Source organism: Phyllostomus discolor, chromosome 5 (assembly GCF_004126475.2).
Source record: "Phyllostomus discolor isolate MPI-MPIP mPhyDis1 chromosome 5, mPhyDis1.pri.v3, whole genome shotgun sequence".
NCBI classification, from domain to species: domain Eukaryota; kingdom Metazoa; phylum Chordata; class Mammalia; order Chiroptera; family Phyllostomidae; genus Phyllostomus; species Phyllostomus discolor.
The window spans coordinates 105,588,823-105,603,215 of record NC_040907.2 but is presented as its reverse complement, the minus strand read 5'-3'; the positions used below and the strand labels follow the sequence as shown (position 1 = coordinate 105,603,215).

Genomic DNA, 14,393 nt, shown 5'->3' with positions numbered 1-14,393 from the left:
GGTGAGCTCATGGTCTAGTTTCCTAAGAGAAAAATCATATAAACGAGATTCATTAGAGATATAGGTTCAGTGGTATGAACAAAGTGCTATGAAGCAGAGAAGAGAAGGCAACTGGTCCTGGATAATAACCTTAGGAAATTTCCTGGAGATGGTGAGGGTGTGCCTGGGCCCTGACAGATATATTAAATGTCACCAGGATAAGAATAACAAAATATTGTGAAAAATAGAATCATTTAAAGAAAACGTGTTTGTATTATAACAACAAAGATAAAATGGTATTGGCAAAATAATACAATTGCCCACTATAATTGCTCTAATGACATATTTATTAACAGTAAACTTATTAAAGAAGTAATTGAATTCTCCCATATGTACTCAAAATGGCATATAATGTAGTTTCCTAAGAATGAAAATGAGAATCTTTTTAAAGTGTCTCCCAGATTGTTAGAGTAGAAAGGAGTAGGTGATCCTCATCATCTTCCCAGGAGCACACTGAAGGCAGTTCCCAGCTAAGGAGGAAAGTCACACCTTCTAGAGCTGTTTCTCAGCCAGAATGAGGCATAAGTGGTGCAGCCTGATATGAGTACTCCCTGAAATACTTACAATTACCTCAGATACCACAAGAAAGGCAGAGATTGCTGTCTCGAGCAGAGTTTATTGAGAGCCTAAGCCAGAAAACTGGGGTCAAGTCCCAGTTCCTCCACTGTTACCCAGGATGACTCTTGCCAAGGTGGTGGGCATCTCTGCCTGGTCTTTCCTTAACTTCTACTTTTAACAACCAGAAATATTGCTTCTTTTAATTAAGTGCTAAGCTTTTTGAAATGGACACTCTATCTTAATTGTTGAATACCACTTCTTATATTCCATTTTAATCCTAACTGAGGATAGTTCTGAAAATATGTCTGCAGTATTTCAAGAGATAGAACTTCTTTTCAGCATTTCCTTCTATGCTTAATTTTCAAAGTGTCCATTGTGCTAACAGAAGGTGATATGATCTTTCCTTCTTAATGGCCCATGTTGATGAATAAGGGTATTAACTTGAGTCACTCAACATATACTTGGCAAATAGCTGTTTCTGTAGTATTTCCTGCTGGAATATTTTATGTGCCTCCCCCTCCATTGATAGAAATGATCTCTCCCTCCTCCAGGTGATCTTAATGTCCCCAGAGCCCAGTATTGATGCCAGGCATATAGGAGGCCATCCATAGATGTCAGGAAATGGGTCACAGAGCAGGTCTGCAGAGGAACAGGAAACTCAGGACTTTAGTTGCTTTTATTTTTCAGATTATTGAGATATCATTGACATATAACATTGTGTACAATGTGATGATAAGGTATATGCATACATAAGGATTTGAGCTGTTTTTAAAGCATCCTCTAGCTTCCTCCTGATTTTGAGGAAATAGTTCTGATGATGGATCTCTTAATCAAAGGAAAGTCATAATAGGATTGCTTTCTGTGAAGTACACATCTCTGGTAGAGGATTTATAGTTGTCAAGCTACATCTATCTAGCTGGGTCTGCAACTGGAGCTATATATATATAATTTATCTTATTTATCTGTGCAATATCATGCAGTAGTGTTACTGTGGCCCTTTTATAAATGAGGAGACTAATTTAGGGAGAATTTGAGTTATTTGACCAACTAGTACTGACAGAGCTGGAATGGGATTTGGGCTGGCTTTGCTGCACTGTGATGCTTTCCTGGGAGATTGCCAGGCTTCTAAGCAGAGGCAGGTGTGAAAACACAGAGGCTCTGAAACATTCTCATTAGACCCTGCATATGTCTTCTTAGGTGAACTGGTAAGGAGACTGTTGGTGTGGTGTGGGCTCAGCTCCCACTGGGAGATGCACAGGATCCATGCCCACAGATAGGTTCTCTCATGGGGAATCAGGCCTACATCATACCTAGGCTGCTTTGATACTTGCTTTTTGCTAAAACTCCCTCACCCTGAATTAAGGCTGCAAACGTTTACTGCATATCTTTAAAGTAACTTCCTAAAATCTATGCTAAACCTTCCAAGGATGAGTGTAACCAGTTCAACCACTTTTCCCTTTGCATTTGCAAATATCCTTCTTCTGTGATGTTGATTAGTGGCATCCTTTCCTTTGTTTTCTGTAAAAGGTAACCACCTAAAGTGAACTTCTGCATAGTAAATGAGGACTATCATGTAATGTGCCCAGAAAAAACAATAAAAGCTTGTCAAGGCAAGGGTGGAGCGCTCTCCCCTTGAAAGAGTGGTCGAGGCACTCTGAGGCTTTTTCTCCTCTTCAGAGTGAAGCCATGCCATCCTTTTTCCTCCACAGAACTCGGTAGTCCATGTGAGTTTCTCATGCCTCATCCACAATGTGGCGGACTCCCCGAGGTAGGGTCTGCATCAAACTGGCACCTTGATCTCACTGTCCAAAGCTGAACTCATATTTTTCTCCTCAGCTTCTATCCCCTCTTACAATGTACATCTTTTATCCAATGCCCACAGAGCAGATAAGCTGCAGCTTATGGAGCCAGACCATGTGAGTTTGAATCCTGAGCTCATCAGTTACTATGTAAGCTTGAGCAAATTACTTAATATCCCTTTGTCTTAGTTTCCTTGTTTATACAATGATATAAGCATAACACCTACTTATAGAGTTAACATGTCTGAAGTGCTTAAAATTGTGTATGGCATGTAGTGTTATGAATGTTGGCTACCATCATATCATCATTGACAAAAGCATCACCGTTCAAATGAAACCTTGTAAGATATCATTGAGTCTACCCTATTCCTCCATTCTCTGGGAATGGACATCTTGACTCTTCAATATTTATTGAATTCATGTCTTTCTCCCAGGTCCATTGCTATTACCTTCACTGTTTCCAACCCACACAATTGCAACTGTTTCCTACCTGGCCTTCTGTGACTAATATCTTACCTTCTTATGCACACATAACCTGCACTGTGGTAAAAGATATTTTCTACAGTAAATTTAATATGTTATCTGCTTTAAAACCTGATTTGTAGGAGTTCTAATCAAGATGGCAGAGCTGGTGAAAACTGTACTAACCTCCTTCCATGATCACATCAAAATTACAACTATATGATAAAACAATAAACCTAGAGAACCATCAGAATACTAGCTTAACAGAAGTCCTATAACTAAGGATTTAAAGAAGAAGCCATGAAGAGACTGGTAGAAGGGGAGTAAATACAAGATGGGATAGCCTCACATTCATATGCGGTAGTTGAAAGTAGGGAGTGATATCTCAGCTTCAGAGGTCCCTCCTGAGGAGTGAGGGGTTCCAGCCCCATTCCAGGCTCTCTAGTCCAAATCAACAGTGTCAAGAAGAGTCCACAAAATATCTAGCTGGGAAAATAATTTGTGGTTCTATTCATCTGGGTGAGAAGAAAGTATACTAAAAACCCAGGCATCCTCTTAAAGACACCTCACAAAGACTCTAACTTGAAGACACCTATCCTGAGCTCTCGAAGAAGTACAATAGCTAGGGGTGTACCAGAGACTTGGGAGAAATTGAGTTGTGTAGTTTTAGGGCAAGGGATGGAGGGAAAACTGCCTTTGTTCCTGTGTTGAGCTCTCCTCCCCCATGACCAAATCTGAATCTGCATTAATCTGGTGAATTCCAATCATTTTACTCTGGCAATTCCCTGATACCCCACAGCACTGCAAATGTTAGCAGGTTCCAGGTAAGTGGTAGCTGGCCTAGGTGTACACTGTGAAAATTGATAAGTGGCCTCATGCTCAGTAGTGGTGTCAAATAAGTATCTGCATCAAACTGGTGAACACAACTAATCCAATCATGGTTACTCCCTGAGATCCTGCCTCACCCAACTCATGTACCACCAAAGAGAGTTTCAGCAACTGAGCTACAGGGGCAGTCGCAGAGAGCAGCAGGTCTTGGGGTACCTTTTGCCTTTTTCCTTTTGCTGATCTTCCCCAAGAGCAGTACTCATGGCAACTGGCCTCTGTTCACAAAGCAGCCTCTCTTGCATGCATCCAGGTCCAGCAAAGAAACTACCAAGTGCAGATAACTTTGTAGCTCCTGACACGTAGCCCTGGGCCAGTCACTATTAGTGTCTGATATTAGCCTGTACTAGAGGCCCTCTATGAGGCCCCAGAACCAACACACTGGATAGATGGCTTCAGCTCACAACACAAAACCACCTGATTGGTTCCACAAACAGCACACCCAAAGGGTGGATTGAGCTGGCATCAGACCCTGCTGAAATGAATCTTACACCATGGGGTCATGGTCAGTTCTCATAGCCAGTAAGCCTAAGGGCCAATCCCACCCACTGATGTGACAACAAAAACCACAGCTCAACTACAACAGGAGGGCACACACAACACACACAGGGGACATTCCTAGAGACCCTGGCTCAAGTGATCACAAAGAATGCATCACTGGGCATGCCTACTATATAAGCACACCTTGACAAGACTGGGAAAATAGTGGATCTATATAATATGTTGAAATAAATACAGAGAGGCAAACAAAATGAGACAAAAACAAACAAACAAACACCAAAAAACGTCCCAAATGAAAGCACAAAAAACAAACCAGAAAAAAAATAAAATAGAAGCAAGCAATCTACCAAATACAGAGTTCAAAACACTACTAAGATGCTCAGGAGACTTAGTGAGAAATTCAAAAAAAGGATAGTAGGCATTAAAAAGATATAAAAACCATAAAAACACATCAGATATAAAGAATACAATAACTAAAATGAAAAATACACTGGAAGGAATCAACACATGACTAGGTCAGCAAAGGAATGAATATACCATTAAGAAGACAAGGTAGCAGAACACACCCAATCAGAACAGCAAAAAGAAAGAAAATATTCAATGAGGATATTTGAAGGAACTTCTGGGAATACATCAAGCATAACAAAATTCACATCATAGGCATACCAGAAAGGGAAAAGAGACAGCTAGAAATAAACTGACAATAACCAGTGAGGAAGGGAGAGAGGGATAACAGGGCATCATAGGGGAAGGGCCATCAAGGAATATGTATAAAGGACACATGGACAAAGCCAAAGAGGGTAGGTTTGAGGGTGGGAGGCAGGGATATGTGGGGCAAAAATGGAGACAACTGTACTTGAACAAGAATTTTAAAAAGTCTATTTGAATAAAATGACCAAAAACTTTCCCAGCATGGTGAAGAATATAGCCACACAAGTCCAGGAGTTGGAGAGATTCCCAAACAAGGTGAACCCAAAGAGGCCCACACCAAGACACATCATAAATAAAAGGCCAAAGGTTAAAAGCAAAGAGCAGCAAGAGAAAGACAGTCACTTACAAAGGAGGCCCCATAAAATTATCAGCTGATTTCTCAACAGAAACTTTGTAAGCTGAAAGGGATTGACCTGAAATATTCAAATAATGGAAAGCAAGGACCTATAAGCAAGACTAAAGGAGAGAAAAACAGCTTCTCAGACAAGAAAAAGCTAAAGGAGTTCATCACCACCAAGCCAATATTACACTAAAGGTTAAAGGGACTTTGTGAAAATAAGAAAAAAAAAAAGAGTTTGGGCTGCATGGAGCCTGAAGGGTACTGCGTTGTGGCAGGCAACAAGGGGCTGAGCACTGGGTGACATGTTCTGTGTTTTGGAGAGCAAGGGTGGCCCAGCCAGCTCCAGGGCCATGAAGACTCTGGGAAGAGCATCAAGTAATCTTTTCAGAAGTCCAGAAGAAGATGTTCCTTCAAGCCAACCCATCAGGATGCCATCGAATAATTTTGGACCAACTGAAGAACCTCGGAACATTTCTAAGAGAACCAACTCCCCAGAGGAAAAAGAAAATGTTATCTTTGGGGAATCAACACCTGTGCACATTCCATACCATCTGAACTCACCTTTGGGAAGAGTAGTTACATTTGTGGGTCACCAGTGACTGCCACTTTACTCTTGGCACACCCAAACAAACCCAAGGACCACATACTCTTGTGTAGACCCAAAATTGAACCTTAAAGACACAATGAGCATCTTGCCCGTAGAAGAGCTAAGTGAGAAAGGTGGCTGTAGAGAAGCAGACCATACTGAGGATTCCCAGCCTATGCCCATGGTTGACAGCCATGAGCCCAGGTTGGGCCCATGGCCTTGATCTCACAACAAAGTCTTGAATCCACCTGGAGGCAAATCCCAGCATCTCCTTCTACTAGAGAAGCTATTGCTTCCCCTGTAGCCAGATAAGACACTCAAAAGATAGGATTTCAAAAGTTTCTTTTATTCCAATGGAATGGGGTTGGGGAGAGGGTCTGTTGTGTATCTGGGGCCACTATTCAGGCTCCATTGCCACCATGAGAGCTGCAGAAAACCACACCTTCCAGACTGCAGAGAAACATCTTTGTGGGGAAAATGTGACACCTTGGTGAACACTCTAATTTTGGATGTGAGGAACTCTCAGATTAGCCAGGTGGGGAGCTGGTGCAAGGCCATGGGGGCCTGATGAAGTGGGATCTTCTATGTCCTTGTGGCATCAGCAGTCTCCTAGCCAGTTCTATCTAGAAATTACTTAACATAGTAGCAGAGTTTAAAGCCTCAGAAATCTAGAAACAACATTAGGCATAAACCAAAATGTTGTTCTAAGTCTTACTGCTTTATGGAGAGATTTTTATACCGATCCTCTGTGGTGATCTGACAGGAATCTGCCCTTCACTCATGAGGGACTGGTCTTGGTCTATTTACAGACTGGTTTTGCTTGTGAATTGTTTCTCCCTCTCATCCCTAAGTCTTGGCCTTTGCTCTTTACCAGTGATGTGGACAGTTCCTCTACTGGCAAGGCCCACTGACTTCTGCAACACTAAAACTTTCCAGATACATCCAGGTAATTGGGTTATCTAAATCCATCATGTATCTTACTTTATTCCTGTTGACATTGGATAGAAGAGATGCTTAAGAACCTTGGATTCTTAGGTTTGAATTCTTTAGTAATACTTAATGAGCTTTAACAGTAGCTTTACATAATGACTATTGACTAGTCTATTTCTAACACCTTTCTAGGAAAAAGTTACTCATGTGTACCAAAGAAGAAAAGTTTGCATAGGCCACCCTTTATAAAGCTCTCCAGAACCTCTGGACTATATTCCTTCTCCAGAAGAGATTTGGAAACCTTAAGCTAGGAGATTTACAAGTTTGGCAGCAAAACCCCAGCTGGCCAGTGAAGTTGCTTTACTTGGTCAGGAAGAAGTTTCTTGCATTCAGCCTCCTAAGGATATAGTCTCCTTTCACTCATGCTAAACCAATAATTAACAGGAGAAAGGATTTGTATGGTAGTGGCTTTTGTTGTAAGTGCCTACAGAGCAAATGCCAGGTGGTAGAAATGTCTTCATCATTATTAAAATTGAGGAGAGAAACATCTGTGTTTAATTATAGTCATAGTGGCTGAGACACTAAGTGCCTATACAGGAGCTGCCTGCCAAATCCCACTTCTCACACCTGGCATATTGAGGGAAATCTGCATGTGGCTTTGTCAGCCAAAGCGTTTCCCTCCTTTCAGTTGTCATGCTAACTTTGGAGCCAAGAAATACTCATTCCATGTGACTTTATCAAGTACTTCCTGTCTCCATGCTTCAAATAGTAATTTTTAAAGAAATTTGTTTGGAATTCAGAGCTTTTTTCCACATTAAAAAATGTTGTAAGTGCTGGTTAGCTTTTAAGGCAAAATACACTAACTTGTTTAACTTAAAATGAAATGTGCTAATGGTGGAAATGAGCTGCTATTTATAACTACATTTTTTTTCATATACAAGAAGATGATTCCTGAGTTCCAAATTGGGTTACTGGGAAGAACCCTGATGCTGTACTGCTGGCCCTTGTGGCTTCACCCCTACTGTCAGCTGAATGAGAGGAAGAACTCTAGTTCCATCCCCTGGCAGGGATTTCTGGGGTGGAGATGGGGAAATGAAAGATGGGAAGAGAGGCCTGGGGGGGATAAGGAAAACATGAGCCTCTGGGCAGCAGTGACAATTCCAGCCTTTTCTCCTCATCTTTACCCTCTTTTCTTCCCTGGAGCCATAGGAGTGGGTTTCGAGTGTCTGCATAGTTTGGTCACCGGGAGAAGAAAAGTTTCTGCTCCTGTGAGCCCAATGGGGATGGTCATCTGTATTTGGAAAATGCTCTATACATTAGGGCTGTCTGCTTCTGGACGACTGATTAACTATTAGCATCCTGTTCTCAGCCTCTTAGCTGCATTGAGAAATTATCAGCCTGTTTTTTTTCTAATTATTTTTATTTATTTATTTTTTAGAGAGGGAAGGGAGGGAGAAAGAGAGAGAGAGAGAGAGACATCAATGTGCGGCTGCTGGGGGCCATGGCCTGCAACCCAGGCATGTGCCCTGACTGGAAATTGAACCTAAGACACTTTGGTTCACAGCCTGCGCTGATCAGCCTGTACTTTTATTAAGCCTTAAAACTTTATGTGCATTTGGTGCCAACTTTTTTCTAAAGCTGTATCAAAAACAATAACAAAACTGTACTTACATGACAGTGTAATTTTGATAAGAACATTTCATTATTTTCACAAGGCAGCATTGGGTACAACAGTTGAATTAAATTTAGTAATCATGTACTCACAAACAAAAATAAGAAAAAAGAACTTGAATATGAACAATAAACTGGCAATAACTATGTAAGTATCAATAATTACTTTCCATTAATAGATTAAATGGTCCAATCAAAAGGCAAAGGGTAGCTGAATGGATGAGATAACAAAGCCCATACATATGCTGCCTATGAGAGAGCCACTTCAGATCTATAGACCAACCAACACAGACTGAAAGTAAGTTGATGGAAAAATATATTATTTGACAATGTAAACAAAAAAAGAGCTGAGGTATCAATACTTATAACAAACAAAATAGACATTAAAACAAAAGCTATAGTAAAAGACAAAGACACTACATAATGAAAAATGCATCAATCCAATAAGAGTATATAACCCTGTAAATATTTGTGTACTTAACAAAGAAGCACCTAAATATATAAAGCAAATATTGAACATAGAAAGAGATTGACAGTAAGTGATAGTAGGGAACTTTAACATCCCATTGACATCTATGGATAGGACTTCCAGATAGAAAATAAATAAGGAAATGGCAGTCTTAAATGACACATGAGCAGATAGATTTAACTGATGTTTTTGTAGTATTTCATTTCAAAGCACGTTATATCTTTTTTTCACATGTACATCAGACATTTTACAAGACAGACCATATGTAAACCACAAATAAGTCTCAATAAATTTAAAGGGATTGAAATCATATCAAACATCTTCTCTGACCATAATGATGTGAAACTATACATCAAGTACAGAAAAAACTGGAAAACACACAAACACATGAAGGCTAAATAACATGCTATTTAACAATGAGTGGGCTAACAATGAGATCAAGGTAGAAATAAAAAAATGATTTGGGACAAATGAAAATAAAAACATAACAATTTCACCCATTTTTAAAAATTAGTTTGTTTGCTTTTATGGTGTTGAGTTTTATAAATACTTTATGAATTTTGGATATTAACCCCTGACACGGATACTGGCTCACAGTGTCCCTGGTGTTGATGAGATACGAGACAAATTCACCTGGACTACTGAGTCATGTGGAGGAAAATGGACAACACAGCTTCTCTGTCAAGAGGGAGCACCCTGACCCTTGCCTTGAGAAGCTTTTATTGGATTCAGCTTGCGTAGGAATACAGGGTGTATATGTAAAGCTCATCAGTCATTGTCAGGCAGAAATGAATAAAAAATAGATAACATTCAAAGAACTCTGAGGGCTTATTCTGAGTCAGGGTGAGATAGTTAAAAGGCCATAAAACTTTAGGGAACAAACTCATTTCCTGCTTGGACCCTTATCATTTAAATTGAGGGCATTAGTAAAGTAGGTTTCATAGGATTTTATGCATTCTTTCTTAGGCCTGATCACCCTAGGGAATCTGCCCTTTCCAGCAAAGGGTGGTACCCACCTCCAGCATTATTTCAGGCTTAAGACTGGCAGGGGAAGTAAGGCAGCCAAGAGATTAGGAAAATTCTTGCAGGCAGAATGAGGACTCAGGCTATGTCAAAGCTGAGGGGTAAGGGTACATCACCCCCTTTCCTATAGGCCCCCAAGTCCTTCCCTGAGGGCCCCTGTGATCGTGCCTGTCTTAGATTATCCCTGCCTTGAGGAACCTTACCTATCATTGGCTAACTGATCAAGCATTGGGGGCCAGGCAGGGTGAAGTAAAAGGAGCACAGGCAGCACCCCTGCCAGGGAGATGAGCTCTGTCTCCTTAGTGGCTTATGGTCCCAAGGTTGTTCACTCAGCCTTAGCCATGGGGGGGCTTACAGCTCCTGAAACCAGGCAGGGCAGCTCCCAACAAACCCCTTATGTGCTCTCCCATTCTGTGGGTTTTCTTTTCATTTTGTTGATGTTTTACTTGGCCGTGCAAAAACTTTTTAGTTTGATGCAGTCCCATTTGTTTATTTTTCTTTTGTTTCCATTGCCTGGGGAGCCATATCAGATAAAATATTGCTACGATCAATGTCTGAGATTTTACTGCTCATGTTTTCTTCTAGTATTTTTATGGTTTCTGGTATAACATTTAAGTTTTTAACCCATTTTGAATTTACTCTTGTGTGTGATGTAAGTAGATGGTCTAGTGTCATTTTTCTGCACATAGCTGTCCAATTTTCCCAACACCATTTATTGAATAAACTATCTTTGGCCCACTGAATATGCTTGCTTCTTCTGTCAACTATTAATTGACTATAAAAGTATGGATTTATTTCTGGGCTCTCTATGCTGTTCCATTCATCTATCTGTCTGTTTTTATGCCAGTACCATGTTGTTTTGATTCTGGTGTCCTTATAGCATACTTTCATATTAAGTAGTGTGATTCCTCCAACATTGTTCTACTTTCTCAGGATCACTGTTGCTATGTGGGGCCTTTTTAGTTCCATATGAATTTTTGAAATATTTGTTCTATATCTGTGAAATGTGTCCTGGGTATCTTGAAAGGAATTGAGTTGAATTTATAGATTGTTTTGGATAGTATGGAAATTTTAGTGATGTTAATTATTCCTATCTATGAACATGATATGTGCTTCCACTTACTTGTATCCTCTTCAATTTCTTTCTTCATTGTCATAATTTTCTGAGTAAAGGTCTTTTACATCTTTGATAGGTTTATTCCTAGGTATTTTAATAGATAGTTCTCCAAAGGGGACTTATAGTTGACCAATAGACATTTGAAAAGATGCTCAACTTCACTAATCATCAGAGAAATCCAAATTAAAACCACAATGAGATACCACCTCACACTGGTCAGAATGGCTATCATCAATAAATCAACAAACAACAAGTATGTGGAAAAAGGGGAACCCTTTTGCACTGTTGATGGGAATGCAGTTTGTATTTATTCTAACACGTTTAAATATCAGTCACCTTCAAAGTATTTTCCACTTGATGTAACACACCTATCAAGACATTTTTTTCTACTGCTCAAAATAGTTTTTTAACTCATTGGTTTAGATTCCTTTTAGGGCTTAGATCAGGTGAATAGGGAGGCTGGGGCACAGGGGTCAAGCCATTTTTGGTCAAAAACTGCTGAAAACTCAGCACAGTGTGGGCAGGTGCACTCATAAATCACCCATCATGAAGTGGACAAACACATTGAAAGAATCTTCAAAAATTCACTGAAGCTGAATACAGCTTCTCACAGCAACGCCAGCTGGTATACCAATACAGAAGGGTTACTAGAACATTCACCTAGTGGGGGAAACCTGTACTATAAGGGGCCAGCACTCCAGAAGATAATTCTTTTGTTGTTGGGTCCTCCCTTGGATATGGCTGGAGGAAGAAGGTAAGGTTAAATGTCAATTTTCTATATGATAGTACCTGGACTATTGGCTGTAATGGACTTCCCAAGTTTAGGTCAAACAAATGTGATTAAGGAAGAAATAGAAACCCAGAGACATCTAATAAAAGTAAAATGACTTAAATAAAAAAAATAAAACCTGATTTTCTCTCTTCTGCCCCGAGAATCAGCTCCTAACACTTTAGTCTGAAATTTGTATTACTTCTCCTAATTCAACTTTTTCAATGGTGTTTTTTGCCCCTGTTCTCATCTATCCTGTGGTCCATTTTCCTCCACCTGTTCAACCTTTTCTGAAGACACTTGGAATTTCATATGTCCATGCCTTGTCTGGTCTGTTCCTTCTCCCAAATTTCTTTCTCCTTTACATAGCAAACTGCTACTCTTTTGCCCTTATCCTTTAAGAGCCATTGTGAGCTCTTTTGGGAATCCTATGACTCATTATCTGACTCCTGGACCCCAAGGTGAACTTCCAGGATAAGACTCTCAACCTTCTTTTCTAACCTTGTGGCTTAGTTTCCTCCATATTGTGAATTTCTTAAGTATTTCTGCTGTACATTCTCAGCAGCTGACAGAGGGCCTCACCCAGGCAAAGTGCTTGGTAAATGTTAATTGAAAGCTTACACAACATTTGGGGTTGGAATAGAGAACAAGCTCCCTAACCGTTTTTGTTTTCGGAAAAAAAAAGACACAGGGAAAAAAAAGGCTTCACAGTCAGTATATTTATGGCATTACTTGAAAAAATGTTTCAAAAATACATCTTAAAATTTTTTTCAGATTTATATTAACTACAATTTTCTTTCTATTTTGCTCACTTTCAAGTTTAAGCTCAGGTGTGCATGACTATGGAAAATTGATTCTGTGAGCTTAGATGTTCTTTTTATTAAAATTATTTTGCTGCCATTTGTGGGAGTTCCTCAGAAACTCAGGATGCCTGGTTTAAACTATCAAAAGAACAGAGGTCTCCAATTTTTAAAATGCAAACAAATACAAGAAAATGGGCTTAAGCCCTAAGTATTTTTTATCATAACCAAAAACTCTTGCCCAATAGACACTATAGTTTCCACACCTGGGAGAGAGCCCTCCCCCACCTGCCTCTGGTAACAGAGTATTGGTGCATGAGTGAATTTGTTAAGATTTATCTTCTGGGAAATTTTTAAAAAGTCACCTAAGAATAAATAAGTTTCACATTTTCAAATATTCTTGTCCTGGTTGAAATCTTAGAGTTTCAGACAGAAAGGCTGTTCATTTGCAAATGATGAACCTGGAATCCAGGGAAGTTCAACATCTTGACTGTGGGCCCCTCCACACAATCACCCCCTTTCAACTCCCACCCCCAACCTCTTAGTGCCTGAGCAGGAACTGCTATTTGCTTCAGGAAGGGCTCTCTCTAGAGCTTGGGAGAACAATTTCTTCTGTTTTCTTTGGAGCCAAGACCCTCTTCCCTTCCTGTGTTGGATACTTTATTTGCAGAGTCACATTTTGTTTCACACCATTTGAAGCAGTGTGGAGATGCCCTTCAACAGGACAGATGAGAGGGAAGAAAGATGGAGGAGGAGTGAATGGAAGTCACACTGACCTCCTCCCAGGAACAATCTGGAATTACAACTCAGTTGTGGAGAAACCACCCGGAACAAACAACCAAGCAATAGCCAGAGAAAAGCATGTAACTTTGGACATATAGAACCACCTTCAGCACAAGTGGTCTGGTAAAGAGTACAATAGAGTTGAGAGGGCTGCTTGGGCACCCACAAGCAGCAGTGCCAGTGGGATAATTAAGTGGCTGGTCGGATCCTCTGGAGAAGATTGGGGGTCTAAACCCTAAGCTAGGATTCCCAGCCTAGAATACCAGATCCCAAGAAGTACACAGATAACAACCAATGGCAAAAAGCAGCAGGGTTGCTCTCTGCCAGAGACAGATGGTGGGAGACACAAGGGCCATTTTAAGGGCCAACACAGAAATTTTCATTTGCTGCCACTTACCTGCGGCTTTCACTAAGGTGGGGGCAGAGTGGGCTGGAGATGCCTGAGGAGAGACGGGGATGGAAGCCTGGGGGAGAGAATTCAGAGAGTGGCTGCAGGAATCCTGGTGCTGAGTCATCCCCCAGAGGGCAGCAGCCTTTGTGCTTAGGCAGACTACTCTCCTCCTAGTGATAGTAACCTGAAGGGAAACAATAGCCCTGATCCCAGGAGGGTCTCTACCCTGGCCCTTTGGTGCTTAAGCCTGACTGCTGAGTCCTAGTGACCAGATGAACAACTGAAGGAGATAGCCAGAGACAGTAGATCACTGGCAAAAGTGGGGCAGAGTGGACTAGAGAGACTTGAGGGACTGGGGATGGAGGCTTTTGGGAGAGAACTGAGAAAGTAACTGGTGCTAAGCCAACTCCCATTCAGCAGCAACCAAACTGCTCTGGCACACCACTTCCCTCAGAGCAGCAGCAGCCTGAGGGGAAACAATAGACCTGACCCCAGGAGGGATTTGGCCCTGCCCTGTGGTGCTTAAACCTGAGTGCTGAGTCCAGAGTGACCATATTAA

General features: G+C 40.8%; 1 pseudogene; it reads left to right on the top strand.

Annotated features, from left to right (window-relative positions):
* The first annotated feature begins 5,573 nt into the window (after nt 1–5,573).
* On the top strand, nt 5,574–6,210 carry LOC114495978 (annotated as a pseudogene).
* The last annotated feature ends 8,183 nt before the right edge of the window (nt 6,211–14,393 follow it).